At 43.4% G+C, this 20,112-nt stretch overlaps 1 protein-coding gene across 1 annotated transcript in view; it reads left to right on the top strand.

The window, feature by feature from the left end:
- Positions 1-5,631: 5,631 nt before the first annotated feature.
- Positions 5,632-20,112, top strand: part of FAM163A (family with sequence similarity 163 member A) — a 97,405-nt gene continuing 82,924 nt past the window's right edge. The window contains exon 1 of the mRNA XM_048496000.1: positions 5,632-5,746. The gene's annotated coding sequence lies outside the window, so the exon portion shown is untranslated. The remainder of the gene's footprint in view (positions 5,747-20,112) is intronic.

The following is a 20,112-nucleotide window of genomic DNA, read 5'->3' as shown; positions in this document are numbered from 1 at the left end:
AGTCGCCAGGTACCAAAAGATCTTTGATGGATGGAGATCTCATAAATCAAATTCTAAGTTTTTTAAATCACAAGATGGAATGGAATTTAAAAAGTGTCAATGCCTAAGGATAATATTCTTAATCTATACAGCAAGAGGACAGAACTGTAAACAAAAAAACCCAAACCATTGTACTATCAAAGTCAGAAGTGGAATGTTGTATAAATAAATCTTCAGTTTATAATTAGCATGTTTTCTGGCTGATGTAACAATTCTGATATGGTTTCAATGTTGTTGAAATTTCTGAGCCAGGTTTTCAGCTTCTGCTTAATACTCTGGAGGTGGTATTTCATTTAACATGTAAAAAGGAGCTGTAATTATTTGTGCTGGATGAGAACTGATATCATATAGTAACAAATTCTTATCTGTTGGTTTTGTATACGGTGTAACTATGAATGGTTCTTCATGAACATGGAAACACAGGTGTTCAAAAAAGCAATCTGACTGAAATCCGATATATAAGAAAATTTAATGGTTTGTTGTAAACCATTCAGCCACTCAAAAAAGTTCTGAAATTTAATTTCTTCCACTGAAAATAATAAAGGTGCCAAAAATATATTTGAAATGAATGTTAAACAATGCAATAAAGTGGTGGAAGATTGAAAAACAAACTTCAAAATTAGCTATAAACAAAATTAGTTATAAACAAATGGGCAATAGTTGGTACAACTACTCTGCCCAAGGGCACACCTTGAATGGGGAAATAAAACTGATCTTGAAAGTAAATATCATAATTCTCCCAAACATTTTCCAATAATTGCATCAAAAAAGAAGTAGGAGGAAACTTTGTGTTGCTCTTCTGTAAAAAATACAGTAAGTGATATGTTGATATGTAAAAAATTCACATCCATAGTGACCAAAAGGTCAACATCCTCAAAAGGGAGATATTCAATCTTAACAGTGAAGTCTGTAGGATCTCTGATATATGATCTCATAACAGGAACAAAATACTTCAAAAATAATCAAGATATTTAGCTAAAGTTTCCAATATAGAATTGGATAATGACATAATGGGTCAACCAAGTGGGAAACATACAGATTTGTGAATCTTAGGAAACATTTTAATCATTGGAACTCTAGAATATTTGTTAATCAAAAAAGAACAAGGTTTGTCAGTCTATCTCAAAGCTAAAATAAACGATAACTTTAAAAATGGAGGTAATATGCGTAGTGGAGTCTTTGAATTTTGTAAAAAGTCTCATGGAAAGTTGTCCCACAACTGTGTATAAGCCCCTGTATCCTGGATCACAATTCCTGCTTCCTTGTGTGCAGGCTTCGTGACAATTGAAGTATCTTTACCAAGATTTCGTAATATATAATGTTCCTCATAAGGTAAGCTGTCCCAGGAATGTGCAACTTCCTTCTCAGCTTTCTCCATGGCCCTTTCTGCACATGCAGAATAATGCACTTTCAGTCCACTTTCACAACTGTTTGCAAGTGGATGTTGCTATTCCGCACAGCTGCAAAATGGATTGAAAGTAGATTGAAAGTGCATTATTCTGCATGTGCGGAAGGGACCCTTGTCTCTCAAAAACACCCATCTGAACACTGAGATATTACAGTTCTGAGTAGATGGAATAAATGTGGAAGGTGGTCAATGGTAGATGAATGTGTGCTATTGCCAAAATATTCTGTTAACTAGCAGTAAGGCCCATTGCACAAACAAAAACAACAAACTCAGAAAACTGTTGGTAGGTTAATGGTGCCCACCAAGGGGGCCAACCCGTCCTGCCCTCCTGTCCCAGGAAGTTCTTCAAAGTTCACCACAGGGACCTAGTCCTGGTACGGCAATGCACACTATGGTGGGAGATGGGAACATGGCTTGAGAGCCAGCATGGTGTAATGGTTAAGAGCAGGTGCACTTTAGAACCAGGAACCGGTTCGTGAACCGGGTTTGATTCCCTGCTCTACTGCTTGAGCTGTGGAGGCTTATCTGGTGAACTAGATTGCCTGTGCACTCCAACACATGCCAGCTGGGTGACCTTGGGCTAGTCACAGTTCTTCGGCCCCACCTACCTCGCAGGGTGTTTGTTGTGAGGGAGGAAGGGAAAGGAGTTTGTAAGCCCCTTTGAGTCTCCTTACAGGAGAGAAAGGGGGGATATACATTCAACTCTTCTTCTTCTTCTTCCTCCTTCATCCCCCCCCCCTTTTCAAGGTTCACCACCACTAGGGAGAAGCACACCCTGGGGGGAGGAGGGAGTATGGCTTCTTACAACAAGGGCTGCTGGGAAGTGTAGTTCTTGTTCCTCTGGGAGGAGCTGGAATGTGGGCTGTCCTGGATGATGCACTTTTTTTGGTTCATCATCAGGAACCCACTGCTCAATTACATAGTAAGATTTGATTTGATAAGTTTGAAAATATCAGTCATGTGTGGAAACCACTATATTTGGGGATGGGAACAAAACTCAAACCTTTGTTTAGAACATTAATCTCCTCAGAAAAGTTCTTAGAAGAAAGATTTACCACTAAATTCTGCCTCTGGATGCAATAAAGATGCATGGGAGGATTTTCTTTTCTAGCTGTGCAGCATTGTCTGCACGAATGGAGTGCTGTAAAAGGAGCTACCATATCTTTACCCTTTGAATGGCTCAACTCCTCCAGATAATGGTTACTGTCAGTGTCAGAGACTGGCGGTTTTGAAAAAGAAACTTTGCAAATTATTTTAGTCGGCCTAGATACACCATGCCATTTTTGTAATCCTATTCATCCCTTTTAAATTTCTTAATCTTAATGTCCTTCATTCTCCACTGACTTAACTTAAGCCTCCGATGAGTTGCTATTAGTGCTTAACTTCTCAAAAGCATCTTTGATATGGGAAGAAACGTCTCAGTTTCTTTTTTGGATTCTTTCTATCAAAAGTAACATCAAATCCATAGAGCATTTGTTAAGAATAGAAATCCATTTCAGCTTAAGCCCTTCATCATCATTGAACATACCACACGGTTTCTTAATAATGTAATCCTCTAGGATATAGTAATTACATCAGTACCCTATAACGGAAGAGACTTGCAAGGTGTAATTAATCCTTTTCTTCTTCATGTGTTCATAATCATCCCAAGCAAGAAGAAGAAGAAGAAGAGTTTGGATTTATATCCCCCCTTTCTCTCCTGCAGGAGACTCAAAGGGGCTTACAATCTCCTTGCCCTTCCCCCCTCACAACAAACACCCTGTGAGGTAGGTGGGGCTGAGAGAGCTCCGAGAAGCTGTGACTAGCCCAAGGTCACCCAGATGGCATGTGTGGGAGTGTACAGGCTAATCTGAATTCCCCAGATAAGCCTCCACAGCTCAGGTGGCAGAGCTGGGAATCAAACCTGGTTCCTCCAGATTAGATACACGAGCTCTTAACCTCCTACGCCACTGCTGCTCCAACACAGGACCACCCATCATGTTAAGAAGTATCTACTAGTAGTTTAGCTTAGCATCATTATAAGCAAAAAGTTGCTGTCATTGAGCCATACTGAAAATCTCCAGAAGAATACAGAAGAAAAACAAAGGAGGGGAGAAACCTCTGAATATTGAGGGGGGAAAGGTGCATGCACCAGAAATTGCAAGATGTTTATAGGACAATCCTCAGATAATAAAAAAAAAGAACAGTACAGCTATTGCAAAAGCTGAAAAATCAAACAGATAATACCAACAGAATGGCCTAGCCAACCCTTGCATGCAACACTCAGCCCTGTCTGCCTTCAGATCATGGAAAGATTTTGCCACTGGCAACCCTGGGGTCACTGTGAGCTGAACTATTACAAGGCTTGAATGTCGCACTTTGTCACCCAACATGTTTCTGACTCTTCAGGCATTTTGGTGTAAAACATCCGACAGAATCCTTTGCATGAATGCCATCCACATGAGTACAAATCTGCAAGCATTTCTAAATATAGTTCTGCCACCACCTTTTTATCCTACTTAGATGGATATTAAGCATTAAATTGTTAGTACTAATATATCAATACTGCTGGCTACATTATATAATGGCTACTGATATTCTGTGTTTACTAACTGAGCTTATGAACTGAAGATTTATGTTTCAGCTCACCGTGTATTTTTTCCTAACTAGTAGTATTATTTATTCCATGCTAGATTTGGAAATCTATAACACTGTATAATCAGTCCACTTCTCAATCTGTCGGGAAGCAGTTCTGTTAGAAACCAACCCAGGACCCCTGATATCCAAACCCAAGCAAGTGCAGAGGACTTATAGAAAGATGTTGCAGTCTCATTATCAGATGTCACTTTTTATCTGAACTGCAAAACAGTAAGCACTAATGGATTGTAGCTTTTGGTGGTTACGTTTGGGCTTTTTATTGATAAGAGCTGGAATTACAAACAGAACTCATGGGAACTACTTGTATGTGTATACTGTATATTTGATGCATTCTATTTTTTATTGATAAATGTTTATTGTAATTTACAATGCCAATGAAGGCTTCAACACCACCACTACTACTACTACTACCTTTTTATCCTTCTCATTTTAAAAAAATGTATTTGTGAAGGCTTTCATGGCTGGAATCACTTGAGCGTTGTGGGGTTTCCAGGCTGTATGGCCGTGTTCCAGTAGCATGTATGGACTGAATGGCCGTGTTCCGGGCCATACAACCGGGAAACCTCACAACACTCCCACCCCCCAAAAACCCAGTTCATCTGGGGTCAGGAAAAGGTTAAAGCTTTTCTAAAAAGCTGGCCCCAAAAGTGCAAGGCTTTATTCATGAGGACTGAAGCGAAGAATGGTGATACGAGCCAACGATGTGGTCCAGCTAATGGAGAGTGTGTGTCACAGTGTGCGTATTTGGCTGATAATGAGCAATTTGAAAAGGTTTTCAGCACCGCGGACAGCACCACCGGAAGGGCGGAAAAGGCTGGTCTCCACGTTTTCTGCCGACTTCTAGTCCTGCTTTACAACAGGCAGCATCTGCAATTTCGACCGGGTGGGGTGGGGTGTTGGGTTTGCAACCTGTTGGGTTTGCATGAACTCTGCGCGTTTTCTCTCTCGCCGTTCTCCTCCTCTGCTCCGAGGCTCTGCTGAATCCCCAAAGGGGCCGCCTTCCCTCCTGTCGCTCCACCCATCGGTTGACTCCAGATCTCTTCTTGATGCAAGTTTCTGAGGTTTTCTTCCCCCCTTTCTTTCCAAAGAGTGGCTGCACCACTTCGATGCTCTCCGGCGACGTTTTTGCCCGATGTTTAACAAGCTGCTTTTAAACCCAGCTGAATCTGGGAGGGACAGAAGACGTCGGAAGCTGGACTTGGAAGGAAAATCTCAGCTCTTCTGGCTTCTTTGGATAGGGGGTGGTGGTAATTCCCCGCATACCCAATTGCGTCCAATTGAGAAACGCGGCCGGGAGAGTTTATGACAGTGGCTTGGAATGACCCGGGGTCTGATTTTCTCCAGAAGGATTTGGCAACGCTCCCGTGAATCTGTGACCCCTCCTCCTATGATCTGCTTGGTGGGGGGGTCCCCAAACTCCCACCGGCAGGCGATGACGCGCAGGCGCCCCCTGCAGCAGGGGGAAATCTAGTGCCCCCTTTTGGAAAGCCTCGCCTCGAAACCTACCAGAAGCGCGCAGAGAGCCTGGAGGCGCGGTTGCTCTTGACCAGCCGGCTCCGCTCCCTTTCCACTAGTTCTCCGCAGTTGCTCTTGTGGCCGGGCGTTGCTCGGACAGCAGGGCAAATAAAACCACACGACTCTGCCCGAAGAGCCATCTCCAAGGTAAGTTGTTCGGGGAAGCTGCCCGTGTGTAGATTTCTTGTCGCGCGTCTTTACAATTAAAAAGGATCGGCTGGGCGGGAGCTGTTTGATGCTGGCGTTTGCGGAGGGGAACGGAAGGCCATTTCCCGGGGAAAGCTGGTTTTGTGTCATGGAGGGACTCCTTTTGCATGGAGATTCCTGCTGTGTTACGGTGGGTTGGCGGTGGTTTCCTCTACGAGAGTGACACTTCCCCACCCCTCCTTAAGGAGGATCGCAATTGGCTTTCCTTATTCCCCACCACCCACCTCTACCCTTGTTGGAAACCTGGTTTGTCTGGGGATCGTGCTTCCGACGCTCTCTTCCTAGGAAAACAAACCGCGGCAGACCAGGGTTCGCGCCAGAGTGACCAGCGAGCCCTTGAGGCTGATTATTAACATTCAAACGTGTCTCCATTCAACACTGAACCTTCCCCTCCGTCCCCCCCTCCTCCTTAACCTGTGCTGTGTGGGGAGTGCACCCCTTACCTTTCTTTTTTGAGGATGGGAAATCCTTCGGGGGGGGGGGTGCAAACTGGCAAAACCATGCGGGGTTTTCCTTCTGTCCTTTCTTATTTCCTCTGAGGAGGTTGGCTTAGGAAATTGAACAGGAGCCTTCTGCACTTAGAAGATGTTTGTTTTATTGGGGGGGGGAGGAGAAGAGGAAAAGGATAAGGTTCATAGAGCAGAGTGGGAGTAACGGTTGCTCCATGAAGCTACTGGCAAGGGGTTTGCTTGTTAATATATTTGGTCAAGGAGAGGCAAGTGAATGAGAAAGGCAGCGTTCAAGCTGTACACAGAAGAGCAAGATCTATGACTCTCCCCCTCCCCCTCCCCCTCCCCCTCCCCCCAATTTCTGTTTCTGTCTTCTGTTTTGGAGTTCTCCTGGGATCAACTGTGTCATGGGGGACCCCGCCCCCCCATGGGTCAGATTACGTATCCCATTGACCCCCCAAGCCACCTGGAAGCTCTTTTTGATTGCAATGGCTGGTCATTTCCTGTGGAGTTTGTGCTGTAGAACTTTCCTTGGGGTTGTGGTTCTTGCTGAAGACCGGAACAAAGGCACCATTTAGGTTTCTCATTTTCGTCACTCCACATCGCCAAATGTTGTACTTTATGTTAGATTATTTGACTGACCCCTGCTATCAGAGAAGGGTTTTTCTTTGTTTGTTTATTTTTAACTCAGGGTGGTGTAAATTGTTTGTTCCTCCATTTTATCTTCACAACAGTTCTGTGCGGTTGAGAGAGAAAGACTGGCCTCAGATCACCCAGAAAGCTTCATGGCAGAGTGGGAATTTGAACCCAAGTCTGCCAGATCCTAGTCTAAACGTTATGCTACATTGGCATTAGAGAAATCTCAGACTTCTCAGCCTCTGCAGGCTCTAACTAGCTTAGTGAAATGTGAGGACATGATTTTTCTTGGGTATAGTTTAATTTTGCAAATTATACCTCACCCCATACTTCCTAATCCTGACCAGCATGGCCCAGGCTAGCCCGATGTCATCAGATCACAGAAGCTAAGAGGGGTGAGTCCTGGTTAGTATTTGGATGGGAGACCAGCAAGGAACACTAGGATTGTCACGCAGAGGCAGGCAATGGCAGGGTACCTTTGCTGGGTTGGTTACCTTGAAAACCCTATAGGTTTGCCATATAGGCTGCGACAATGGCACTTTCCTCCACCACCATACTTCCTGCATTTCTAGGCCCTTGGACCCAGCTGGTTACCATCCACCCCCCCTGTTAACCTCATACATAAATGTCTGCCTAGTGAAGTCTCACTACATGTATCTGAAGAAGTAACTTTCAGAATCCAGAAGGTTAGATGGGAATTAGAATGTTAGTCAATAGGGTGCCATTGAACTCCTGTTTTTTAACATGGTAAGTTCTCCATGGTAAGTTCTCCACACAAGATTGCCAGCTTCCCAGCCAGCTTCTGTTATTCTACCTTTAACAGTAGCTTGGTTCCTTCACCTTAGCAAGTGAAAATGCTTGTCACCATGCTGTGGAAGTTCTCACCTTGTTAGCCCAGGCTAGGCTTGTTAAATCTCAGAAGCTAAGCATGGTCAGCCGGGTTATTATGTGGATGGGAGACAACAGAACAACAGAGGCAGGCAATGGCAATCCACCTGTGAACATCTCTGGCCTTGAAAACCCTACATAAATCATGGAACTAGAGTTGGTAGAGACCACAAGGGCTATCAAGTCCAATCCCCTGCCATGCAAGAATATACAATCAAAGCACCCTTGACAGATGGCCATCCAGCTTCTGTTTAAAAGCCTCCAAAGGAGGAGACTCCACCACACCCTAAGGCAGTGTACTCCACTGTCGAACAGCCCTTACCATCAGGGAGTTCTTTTCAAAGTTGTAACTTGATGTGAAAAATGCCACTTGTTGATTTTACCCTTGCTACAGAAGGAACATAAGAACATAAGAACAAGCCTGTTGGATCAGACCAGAGTCCATCTAGTCCAGCACTCTGCTACTTGCAGTGGCCCACCAGGTGCCTTTGGGAGCTCATATGCAGGATGTGAAAGCAATGGCCTTCTGCTGCTGCTGCTGCTCCCGAGCACCTGGTCTGCTAAGGCATTTGCAATCTCAATCTCAAGGAAGGCAATTGTGTATTTTATTCCGGCTAGTTGGCAACCCTACTTCTCATTGGGGTTAGTTGCTCCCAATTAGCAACTACCAACTACTTGACTTCCTTTTTGTAAGTATGTAAATATTCTCACTATTGCTGTCGCTTTCCTGTAAGCCACCTGGGGATTCACTCTCTCCTGCCTGCAATAAACAAAGGATATTGTATTTGAATAAAACTTCATTAGCTACTGGCTTTCCTACACCATCCTCTGTCATATGTGGCTCAGTTCACTTCCTTGAGCCATTTGTACCACCTTGGTAAAGCAACTTGCCTGTAAACATTCAGAACCTTTGGTTTGTGATAGCTTAAGCGGATGTTGGAAGGGCCCAAGCAAATAATTTCTCTCTTGTGTTTTTTGGTGGGAAAGCACAGATTCAATACAGGGCCCCTCTCCTCTTCATAATAGTGCAAATACAATAACTTGTGTATACTGATCAATGAAACCAACACCACATTTCTCTATCCACCACCTATCCCAAGTCCAGTGAACATAGAAGCCATCAAGTACTTTATTTATTGGCTTACCAGCCCTTAGCCCTATTTAAAATAAAGCCTCCTTGAGATATTGTCAAAGGCTTTCACGGCCAGATTCAACTGGTTCTGGTGGGTTTTCCGGGCTGTGTGGCTGTGGTCTGGTAGGTCAAGTTAGGAACAAGATCCACCAGACCACAGCCACACAGCCCGGAAAACCCACCAGAACCTCCTTGAGATAATTTGTAATGGTATTACCAAGGGTGGTTGTGGGAATAAATGTAGGAGAGGAAAATTATGTGAGTTGCCTCAGGTCTCCACTGGGAAGTAAGGTGGGGTACAAATGAAGTAAAATAAAAATAAAATAAACCATCTTCTTCTCTCTTTTTTTGGTACTTTAGTGAAGCATTTTACCTGAGGTCATTGCAAGAATATTTAAACTTGTGGTCCTCTATACCTGGATGACACTTTGACATCTAGGTTCAATATGTGGTACAGATATAGGTTAATGTGTGGATGATTCTGTCCTCTATCAGGAAGTGGGATTTGGTGATCCTATTTGGGTGCATAAGAAACTGCGTTATACCTTCAAACCATGCAGTAGCTCACTGTTCTTCGAAACCTGTTCAGGGGTCTTTTTCAGTCTCCATTATCAAGAGGTATTACAGATTGGATTGAGGACCTAATGCCTACACAACACAAGCTCCACTCCTGAGCGCTGATTCCTTTCTAATAATGTTTATTTTTTTCAGGGCAAGTGAGTATCCAATTTGAAAAAAAAAATACTAGTTCTTAATAGGTATTCCACCTTTCCTTGAAGGAGTTTCATCTTACAACAGCTCTGTGGCATAGATTGACTCAATCAAGGCTACTCTGTTAGGTGAAAATAGACTGAACCTGAGTCAGAGCTGGTTCAAGGTATTTTGTTGGCCCAGACAAAGGATCTTCATCCACTGGACCACAGAGCAGCAGAGACTTGCCTTAGGCCTGCCTATCAGCTTCACAAGTTCAGGAGGGGATGCCAATCACTACCCAAGCTTCTGAGAGCTGTAAACAAGCCAAATCCTTCCACTGCACAGGGATCCCTCTTTGTAGCACCATCTAGTCAAAGCAGTCCTTTGGATAACTTAGTTGGAAAACCATCCTGGAGCTGAGTTTCCCACATCCCAATTCTACTACAATCTCCAGTGATTAACTTTTGTGATCTTAGGGCTGCAGCGTAATTGACATTTCCAGGAAGCTTCCATTGGGTCTTTATTTAGATAACTGGCAAAGTTGACATCTTTGGTACATAACAGATAGTTGGTAGCAGAGGCATATCTAGGCAAACTGGAGCCCAGGGACAAAACCTGAGTTTGCCCCCCCCCTTGCTATGGGCGGCCACCCTCCCCCACCAAACAATGATTTTTTGCACTAGCTCACAAAACACCTCCCATCCCCAACAAAACATGCATGGCTCTCTCCCCACCAGAGGTGGAGCTACAAGGGGGCCAGAGGTGTGTGTTGCACCGGGCGTGCGCCTGGAAGGGGCAGCAAAAATTTCAGATTTGTTTTTTGTACCTTTTAGTGTTTTTCAGTTTTTGGCCTGCAGGGGGCGCAGTTTTTAGGCTAGCAGCAACAAAATTTCAGGGATTTTTTTGGGGACTCTCCTGATGATTCCACCAAGTTAGGTGAGGTTTGGTTTAGGGCAGTGATGGCGAACCTTTGGCACTCCAGATGTTATGGACTACAATTCCCATCAGCCCCTGCCAGCATGCCAATTGGCCATGCTGGCAGGGGCTGATGGGAATTGTAGTCCATAACATCTGGAGTGCCAAAGGTTCGCCACCACGGGTTTAGGGGGTCCAAAGTTATGGACTCCCAAAGGGGGTGCCCCATCTCCCATTGTTTCCAAAGGGAGCTAATAGGAGATGGGGCTACACCTTTAAGAATCCATAACTTTGGACCCCCTGAACCAAACTTCACCAAACCTGGCTGGTTTCTTTAGGATAATCTCCTAAAGATACCCTGAAGTTTTGATGCTGCTAGACTAAAAACTGCACCCCCTGCAGGCCAAAAACGGAAAAAACCACTAAAAATATGCCCCTGGTCGGTAAAGTGTGGAAGGAAATTGAAAGTTGTTTTGGATTACATAAACCAAAGACTCAACTCACCCAGAACAAAAAAGGTCATTTGTACAAGAATAAAATGTACTTGGATCTTAGATCTTATTCAGACTAGAAAACTCTAGTTGGAATTTAAGAGGTTGTAAGATTGGATGTTAACAGGTTGTAAGATTGGATGTGTCACATATTACTTTATATGTAACAATGAATTTTAATCATATCGAAATGAAATATTTAATTAAAAAAGAAAAAAAATATTTATTTAGATACTTAAAACCTTCTTTCTCTCCAGTTGGGAACCAAACCAGTTTACAACCTCATCTTCCATTTTAGTCTCTCCTAAAACAACCATGTGAGGTAGGTTGGGCTGAGAGAAAGTGATTAACTCTTGGTCACCAACATGGGGAGCAACAGTGGTGTAGTGGTTAAGAGCAGGTATACTCTAATCTGGAGGAACCAGGTTTGATTCCCCACTCTGCCACTTGAGCTGTGGGAAGCTTATCTGGGGAATTCAGATTAGCTTGTGCTCTCCAAAACACGTCAGCTGGGTGACCTTGGGCTAGTCACAGTTCTTCTGAGCTCTCTCAGCCCCACCCACCTCACAGGGTGTTCGTTGTGAGGGGGGAAGGGGAAGGAGTTTGTAAGCCCCTTTGAGTTTACTTACAGAAGAGAAAGGGGGAATGCACGTTGCCATCATCATCATCATCATCATCATCATCATCATCATCATCATCATCATCTTTGAAATCTTCCAGATCCTAGTCCAATTGTTATACCATGCTGCCAAACAAAACTATTGTTTTTAAAGAAAACTCTGGGGAGGTGAAGCTGCAAGGTCAGGGAAATAATCCATGTGAAGCAGCAAAATTGGGAAAATAACTTCCCCCAGAGCCGGTTTATCATGGGAAGACAGCTTAGGGTGGAAACAGAAGCCTGCCTTTGTCCCTTTGTTATATTTCAAGCCCATTTGGTCTGCCTTAAAAAGAGCACATCTAGTTACTGCAATTGCAATGTGTATGTGGGAAATTTGAGTCTCTGTGGACCCAACTCTTTAAAAATAGTAACATTAAGTTTGGCATTTGAAGTGACTGTTTCCCTAGCTTCTGGCAAAGGCAGCTTTGATTCTTGAAAGCTTATGTCCCCCAACTCTCACTGTTCTTTTGATAATATTTTGGAAGCAAATAGAGTCCTTCTCGATGCTGGTTTCCCCAAAGATGATAATTCCATTGCTGGATCTCCCAGTGGCAGCTAAATTTAAATACAGCACCTTAGAAAATAATGAGGAAGTGTGACACTTCCAATACTGCAGGTAACTTTCAATCCATATGTTCACAAACATTGTGTGGAGGTTGCAAAGCTTGGTCTTCAACACTCACAATACAATTCGAAGCACAGTTACCCCCTTCTAAGCCCAAGTTGATCAATGAGATGCATTGGTTTAAAACCTTCCAATCTACTTAATAAGGCCCCCTCCAATTAATCAGCAAAACTCTTTTTTTAAAGTTTAATTTAATTAATTTAAAAGCCACCTTGAGCCTGAGGTGGGAAAGGCAGGGTAGAAGTCTAACAAACAATTATACACAAATATTTATGAAAACCAGGCACCAGGAGCTGCCAAAGAAGAGGAGGAGGAGTTTGAACCCCTTTCTCTCCTGTAATAGAAGTTTAGATTGTACCCCCTTTCTCTCTTGTAAGGAGACCCAAGACAGCTGACAAATTCCTTTCCCTTCTCCCCACAATACACCTTGTGAGGTAGGTGAGACTGAGAGAGTTCCGAGAGGACTATGACTAGCCCAGGGTCACCCAGCAGGAATGTAGGAGTAGGAAAACAAACCTGGTTCACCAGATAAGAGTCTGCTGTTCATGTGGAGGAGTGGGGAATCAAATCAGTTCTCCACATTAGAAACTACCTGCTCTTAACCACAACACCCTGTTGGCTGTACTTCTTCTCTTTCACATAGGTGCCAACTACAGTAGGTCAGAGATTTAGTCTTTATATACAGGGTTCCCACAGCTAACCAACGAAACTTTATTTAATTGGGAGACTTACGAAATTCCTTTCTGGTTTTGCCATAAGAGACTAACCTACCATTCTGGAAGTTTGAGTAGCAATCTTAATAAGAAGCAGTTTGGTATAGTGGTTAAAGTGTTGAGCTATGACTTTGAGACCTGGGTTCAAATCCCTGTTTAAAAGCAAGAAGTGGCAGAAAAATAAATATATATGTGTATACAGGTCTGCATAGCCCAGGGTACACGTGAAAATATTTTTCAAAAAGTAAAACACATTAACTAAAAAGAACTCATAATAGCAAATGATTTTTAAACAACTGAATGTGCAATAAATAAAATGCACCTTGTTGTATTTTATATATTGCAGGTGTACACATTTCTATAAATTGTTTTTATATATATTATGAATGCTCCTTTTGGGGTTAATATGTGTTGCATTTTGAAATAATTTTGAAATTTATGTACTTACACTGTTTTATAATTGTGTTTGGCAATGACGAAGGGAGGGGGAACTGCTCCTGGGGCATGAACTGCCCATGTGCGCCCTCCCCATCCCCACCTCCCCACGTGACTGCAATGGCGGCACCCAGGACAAGCTGCCCCAGATGTCCCCATTGCAGCTACGCACCTGGTGTTTGGGGACATGCATACATACATAGTTTTTTGGCAACTTTTAGATTTTAGTTTTGTTGCAAATTCTTGCCTGTCATGAGCTGTCTGGGTGACCTTGGGGTAGTCATTTTCTCTCAATGTTAGGAATTCTGGAAAATCAGCTTCGTATTCCCAGTCTGTCATAGAAGTGTACTGGGTTACCTCAGGCTTGCCGTTCTCTCTCAGTATAGCCTACCTCACGGGGTTGTTGTGACGATAACATGGGGAGATATGTGTATGCTGCTCTGAATTCCTTGGAGGAAGGATGGGATAAAAATGTATTTAAAACATAAGAAGTATGAGCTGTGTTTCAATTAAAGCAACCTTAGTTTATCAGTCATAGGGAACTTGACTGTTTAAATACGTTTTTACATGCCTAAAACATTGGTTTTGAAGAAAAAAAACACACGCATGCAACTGAAAAGTGGGATTTCCTTCTAGATGAGTAACAAGGAGGACCGCCTCCTCTTGGAAGTTCCCTGCCAGGCATAATTTGTAAATCTTTTCATCAAAATCGATTAACAAATCATTCTTCCTTATTAACATAGGACACCTCCCTAAACACTTACAGGATTTTACTAGAATTGGCTAATCAGTAAAGTGGTGGTTCCTACAGGAAAATATATTATGCATGTAACATCTAACTACATGATCCTTTCATCTTAATTAGAACTTCATAGGGCCAATAACATAAGAAGCCTTCCCCCCAGATAGTATTGGTTATTCCAATCACCGCTGTTTCTACTCAGAAGATATACATAACGTTTCTACACCTCCTTGGGGGAAAAGAGTTTCGCCTCTTGGGCAATCACAAGGTACAGTCTTCTGACTGCTTACTTGAGATTCAGTGCCTCTGAAGTGTGGGGGCGGGGGCTTAGTTCCATGTCCATGGGCAAAGGATTGGACCATATGCAAAGGATTGGACCATGTACATATGCAAAGGACTGAGTGGATCATAAATATCTGCTTGAGTTTTGTTCCTGGAAAATGAGCTGCAAAATAGACACTATAGTGCAGTGGTGGCGAACCTATGGCACGGGTGCCAGAGGTGGCACTCAGAGCCCTCTCTGTGGGCACGCATGCACAGAGTTTGTCATGGGGGGGCGAAAATCCACACACACACACACACACACATCTAGGCTGGCCTGGGCCACTGGGCATGACATGTAGGTAGCCCTGTTAAGTTCTGTTAAACCATACTGATTTTCATGGGAAGAACTAAAGCACAATCCTTTACCTGGGAGTAAGCTCGGTTGCTGGCAATGGGGCTTGCTTCTAAACCCTCCTAGGGTCCTGATTCACCCATTCGAAGCATTGCACAATTGCTTCAAAGCAAAGCTGCCGACTACCACCAAGCTTCCTTCCAAGTAATGCGCGCCTTGGAGTCAACCGTTTTTTCTAAACTAAAACCTCAGTATTCAGGTTAAATTGCCGTGTTGGCACTTTGCGATAAATAAGTGGGTTTTGGGTTGCAATCTGGGCACTCGGTCTCAAAAAGGTTCGCCATCACTGCTATAGTGTTTCATAATGGGCCAGCCATCTCCAGGTGAGAAAGTATCTTTTCTGCGGGAAAATACCATCTCAAAGAGCTTGAATGAACCCTACCTAGAAATATAAGTATAGAGCAGAAAATGTCACCCGCAGATCACAATTTCTCATCTCTACATTGTGGGTCTTTCCTCAATTTCTTAATCTGTATGGAAGTATATTGAACAATTTTTTTAAAGGTAAGACTGGCCATTGCTCTAGTAGAAATTAAATCCAGTGTTCTCCAGATGTTCATGGACTACAATTCCCATCAGCCCCTGCCACCATGGCCAATTGGCAGGGGCTGATGGGAATTGTGGTCCATGAACATCTGGAGAGCCGCAGGTTGCAGGCCCCTGCTCTAGTGGGAGAGCATGATTGTAGATTCTGCATTTTTGCTGTTTCTAAAACTAAGAACACCCCATTTCTTTTTTCCTTAGGGATGATCATACATAATCTGGAAGTTTCAATGCTTTGACAGAAGCTTGGCTAGTGAAACATGTCTTTCCCTCCCAATATGTGTATACATCAAATTATTTGTGTGAAATTTCTTAGGCAAGGTTTTCAGTAAAATTACATCTATTTTTGAAGCAAAAAAGAAAAAGATGTGAAGGCTTCTCAGGTGATTTTCCTAGGATTTTTTCCGTAGCCATATTTCCAACTCATAATTGCATTACATATGAAGCTCTGTTTTGTCTGGCCAATGGTATTCTGCTAGAGCAAGTTCCAATATCGAAGCTGAGGTACGGTTCCCTGCAAAAAACCACCAATGATAACTTTTGCCCTGTTTTGCGGGTGGCTCTTTGATCCGGGCCAGTATTTTAGACAGTCCTGAAATGACCACATACTAATCCACTCCAGAATTCACAGTAGACTCGAAGGACACAAAGTAAGTTGCAGACATAAATTGATGGCACCTTAGAAAGTTCTTGTATTGGCTATATGCAGTGGTGGGATCCAAAAATTTTAGTAACAGGTTCCCATGGTGGTGGGATTCAAACTGTGGCGTAGCGCCAGTGGGGCTGGGCGGGGCACAACGGGGGTGTAGCTGGGCATTCCGGAGGCGGGGCATTCCTGGGCAGGGCTGTGGCAAGGACGCAGCCGCTGCGCCGCGTCCATGGAACTTAATGCAACGCAGACGCAAGCTGCCACGCACACCGGTGCACCTCCTGCTAGACTGCTTCAAGTTCTGCGCGCTACTGCTGAGAGGAGGGGCGTAACTAAGGCAAAAATCACGTGGCAAAATCACCAATTAGTAACCCCCTCTCAGCACACACAAATAATTAGTAACCTACTCTCGGGAACCTGTGAGAACCTGCTGGATCCCACCTCTGGCTATATGGCCATTATCAGGTACTTTCAGTCAGCCATTTGCAGGGGGTCTCTCCCCCAATTTGGCCATCAAGTCACATTTGATTTACAGTGACATTATAGGATTTACGAGGCAAGAGACGTTCAGACAGGCTTGCTGTTGCCTGCATCCATGTCATAACCTTGCTATTCCTTGGTGGTCTCCCAACCAAATACTTGTCAGGATTGACCCTGCTTAGCTTCTGAGACTGAAGAGGTCAGGCTAGTCTGGGCTAAACAGGTCAGGGCGTTTCAGTCCTTTGCTGCCATGCAAAGAAAAAAAATAAAATCTTTACATGTGCAGAGTGGCTGCTCAAGTACTGCTTTTCTTTCTCCTCCCTGCTTTTGGTTGCTGGCAAATTAACTCCCAGGCACGTGGGGCTGATTTAGATCAGGAGTAAACTCTGGCATACAAGGAAAGAGACTCAAATCTCCTTTACGCATCATTTTCCTGACCTGAAATGGCCCTGGGGAGTTGCGATTTGCTCAATGGGGAAATGTGCATGTAGCCATCGGTGCATGTAACTTTCCTTAATAGTCAAATGGTGGCTCCCAGGAGCCATTTCAGGTTGGGGAAATGGGGTGTAGTTAAGCCCCCTTTCCTTATGCACCATGGACCCTATTCAAATTAAAATTAAGTACCTAGAAGGTCAAGAAAATGTTTAAAGGGCCACTAAATGTACTACTACTTAATGTCAAAACCACATACGTATTTATTGCACATTAAAATCATCTACACATGTAAAAGGCCCACAGTAGCCTACCTGATACATACAAAATCACACTTACAATACACAGAAGGGTCCAATAGGACACTTTTTTGACCCAAACAAACAGAAGCATTTTGACCAAACGGCCTTCCTCAGAAATCAAAATTAATACAATAATGTAGTAGTGTCAAGCTTCCAGACTACAAATAGCAGTTATAAATCTTTTTTATAACTGAGATGAATTTTGGAAGAGTTTCTGAGAATGGCACTCAGGTCTTCTGCACAAAGTCGTTTCCTCTTAGAAAGTGTAATACAATGTGTGAATCATGCCTCAATTTCAGCATAGACTCAGGGTTTTCCGATAGCCTGAATCCAGCACTCCCATCAGTTTGTCAGCATGGCCAATTGGCCATGCTGGTAGGGGCTGATGGGAATTGTAGTTCCTGAACATCTGGAGAGCCGCAGGTTCCCTACCCCTGTGCTAGGGCAAGACCTTATAATGCCTCAGTCATAAGAAATCTTTCTAGTCTAGAACAAATTGTCCCTCACTCACCTGGGAGAATATCCCAGCCAGGAAGTCACAACATGTCTGTCAAAAGTCCAACAGGGGGACAAATGTACTTTATAAGGTGTTGCTTAGTTGTTGCTAAATCAATTGTTCAGTTATTGCTAAATCAACTGCTTAGTTGTTGCTAAGTCAATCCTTGGTTGTTACTCTGTAGAGAAAAAAAGCCACAAGTTAAAACTTCGTTTAAAACTCTCTTTTTAAAATGCCTGATCTTCTGGATATAACAGACTGCATCTCTTCATAATATGGCTCAGTGGTGGAATATCTGCTGTGATGCTAAAACTTTGAAACATACAGTGGAATTCAATCCACACAAAGGATTTGGCCTTTGTGTGGTGCCGATAGTACTGTGTTTGCTTCTGAACAACGTTTGGGCTGATATTTATTTATTATGCAGCCTTGCAGCTGTTTTAGTTGTAATGACTATAATCACAGGAAGCTCAGGCAGTAAGGTTTTAACTGAAGAGCTTCGCTGGTAATTTAGGAACTGTGATGTGCGCTGCAGGAAAGAGTGTCACTAACTGTAAGGCCAAATGCTGATGATCAAATAGGTTAAATAAAAGATAACAGCTAAACTATGCAGCGTCTCAGGATCTGCCTCGGCCTGCGTGTTCCAACCTATATGAAACACGCCTTCATTTTAGCCTGGACTGAATCCCAGAGCTCCATCTATGTTGACTAATGTCCTGTAGGCAAGGAACTGGCTGGCCAGCTGGTTCAAATCAAAACATAAAATCCGACATCTGATTAGCTTCCTACCACTGGAGACCTTTCTGCGGTCTTCAAACTGTTGTGCAGTGCTGCTCCTGTCTTTGGGGTCCATGAAGTTTTGCTGCTGGTCATGACTGACAACGTTAAGAACATAAGAACATAAGAACAAGCCAGCTGGATCAGACCAAAGTCCATCTAGTCCAGCTCTCTGCTACTCGCAGTGGCCCACCAGGTGCCTTTGGGAGCTCACATGTAGGATGTGAACGCAATGGCCTTCTGTGGCTGTTGCTCCCAATCACCTGGTCTGCTAAGGCATTTGCAATCTCAGATCAAGGAGGATCAAGATTGGTAGCCATAAATCGACTTCTCCTCCATAAATCTGTCCAAGCCCCTTTTAAAGCTATCCAGGTTAGTGGCCATCACCACCTCCTGTGGCAGCATATTCCAAACACCAATCACATGTTGTGTGAAGAAGTGTTTCCTTTTATTAGTCCTAATTCTTCCCCCCAGCATTTTCAATGAATGCCCCCTGGTTCTAGTATTGTGAGAAAGAGAGAAAAATTTCTCTCTGTCAACATTTTCTACCCCATGCATAATTTTGTAGACTTCAATCATATCCCCCCCTCAGCCGCCTCCTCTCCAAACTAAAGAGTCCCAAACGCTGCAGCCTCTCCTCATAGGGAACGTTCCCAGTGACTGTCATTCTGTCAGAATAGTTCCTTTAATATTTGAAGTTGTTTGTGAACATTCCATGTCATCGTAGCACTGCGGTCAGTCATGGAGGTTTCATCAACGTAAGCACATTTCACTATAAACTAGCTTTACGACCCACCCTATACTAAGGAGCATCTTCTTTTTCCTAGCTCTGTCCCACTAATGCAGGGTCCACTGCTCAGGTTTTTAAACACCACTTCTCTCGATCGAGCGCATTGTCTGGTTGCAGGCATGTAGTAAGGAACCATGATGGCAGGTAACAATTCAGGCACAGTTCCTAAACTTACAATGTAAGTGGCTGACCAACAACAGATGTTCCACAAGGTTGGAATAAAACCATACTGAGGCCCCTTCCGCACACGCAAAATAATGAGTTTTCAAACCACTTTCACAACTGTTTGCAAGTGGATTTTGCTATTCCGCACAGCTTCAAAGAGCACTGAAAGCAGTTTGAAAGTGCATTATTCTGCATGTGCGGAATGAGCCAAAGACATGGAGACCATATTTCCCCGAAAATAAAACAGGGTCTTATATTAATTTTTGCTCCAAAAGATGCATTAGGGCTTATTTTCAGGTGATGACTTATTTTTTCCCCATGATTTTGTGCCTTCCACGTGACCGGATTAGCTGCGTCGGGGAATCTGTAACTAGGGCTTATTTTGGGGGTAGGTCTTATTTTTGGGGGAAACAGGGTATTTATTGCAGTATGCACCAATTCGATCTGCTAGCATATTTTCCTGAAACTGACAGTGACCATTGTTTTATGCTATGTAATCTAATCTAAATAATGAGAAGGTTACCCATGATGGCATTTCTACAGCACTGCTATTGTATGGTCAATTAATTTGTGAGATTCCTACTGAATTTTAAAAAAGTATTTTGGAAAGGGAAAAAAC

Source organism: Sphaerodactylus townsendi, linkage group LG05 (assembly GCF_021028975.2).
Source record: "Sphaerodactylus townsendi isolate TG3544 linkage group LG05, MPM_Stown_v2.3, whole genome shotgun sequence".
Taxonomy (NCBI): Eukaryota; Metazoa; Chordata; class Lepidosauria; order Squamata; family Sphaerodactylidae; genus Sphaerodactylus; species Sphaerodactylus townsendi.
This window is presented reverse-complemented; position numbering and strand designations above follow the sequence as displayed.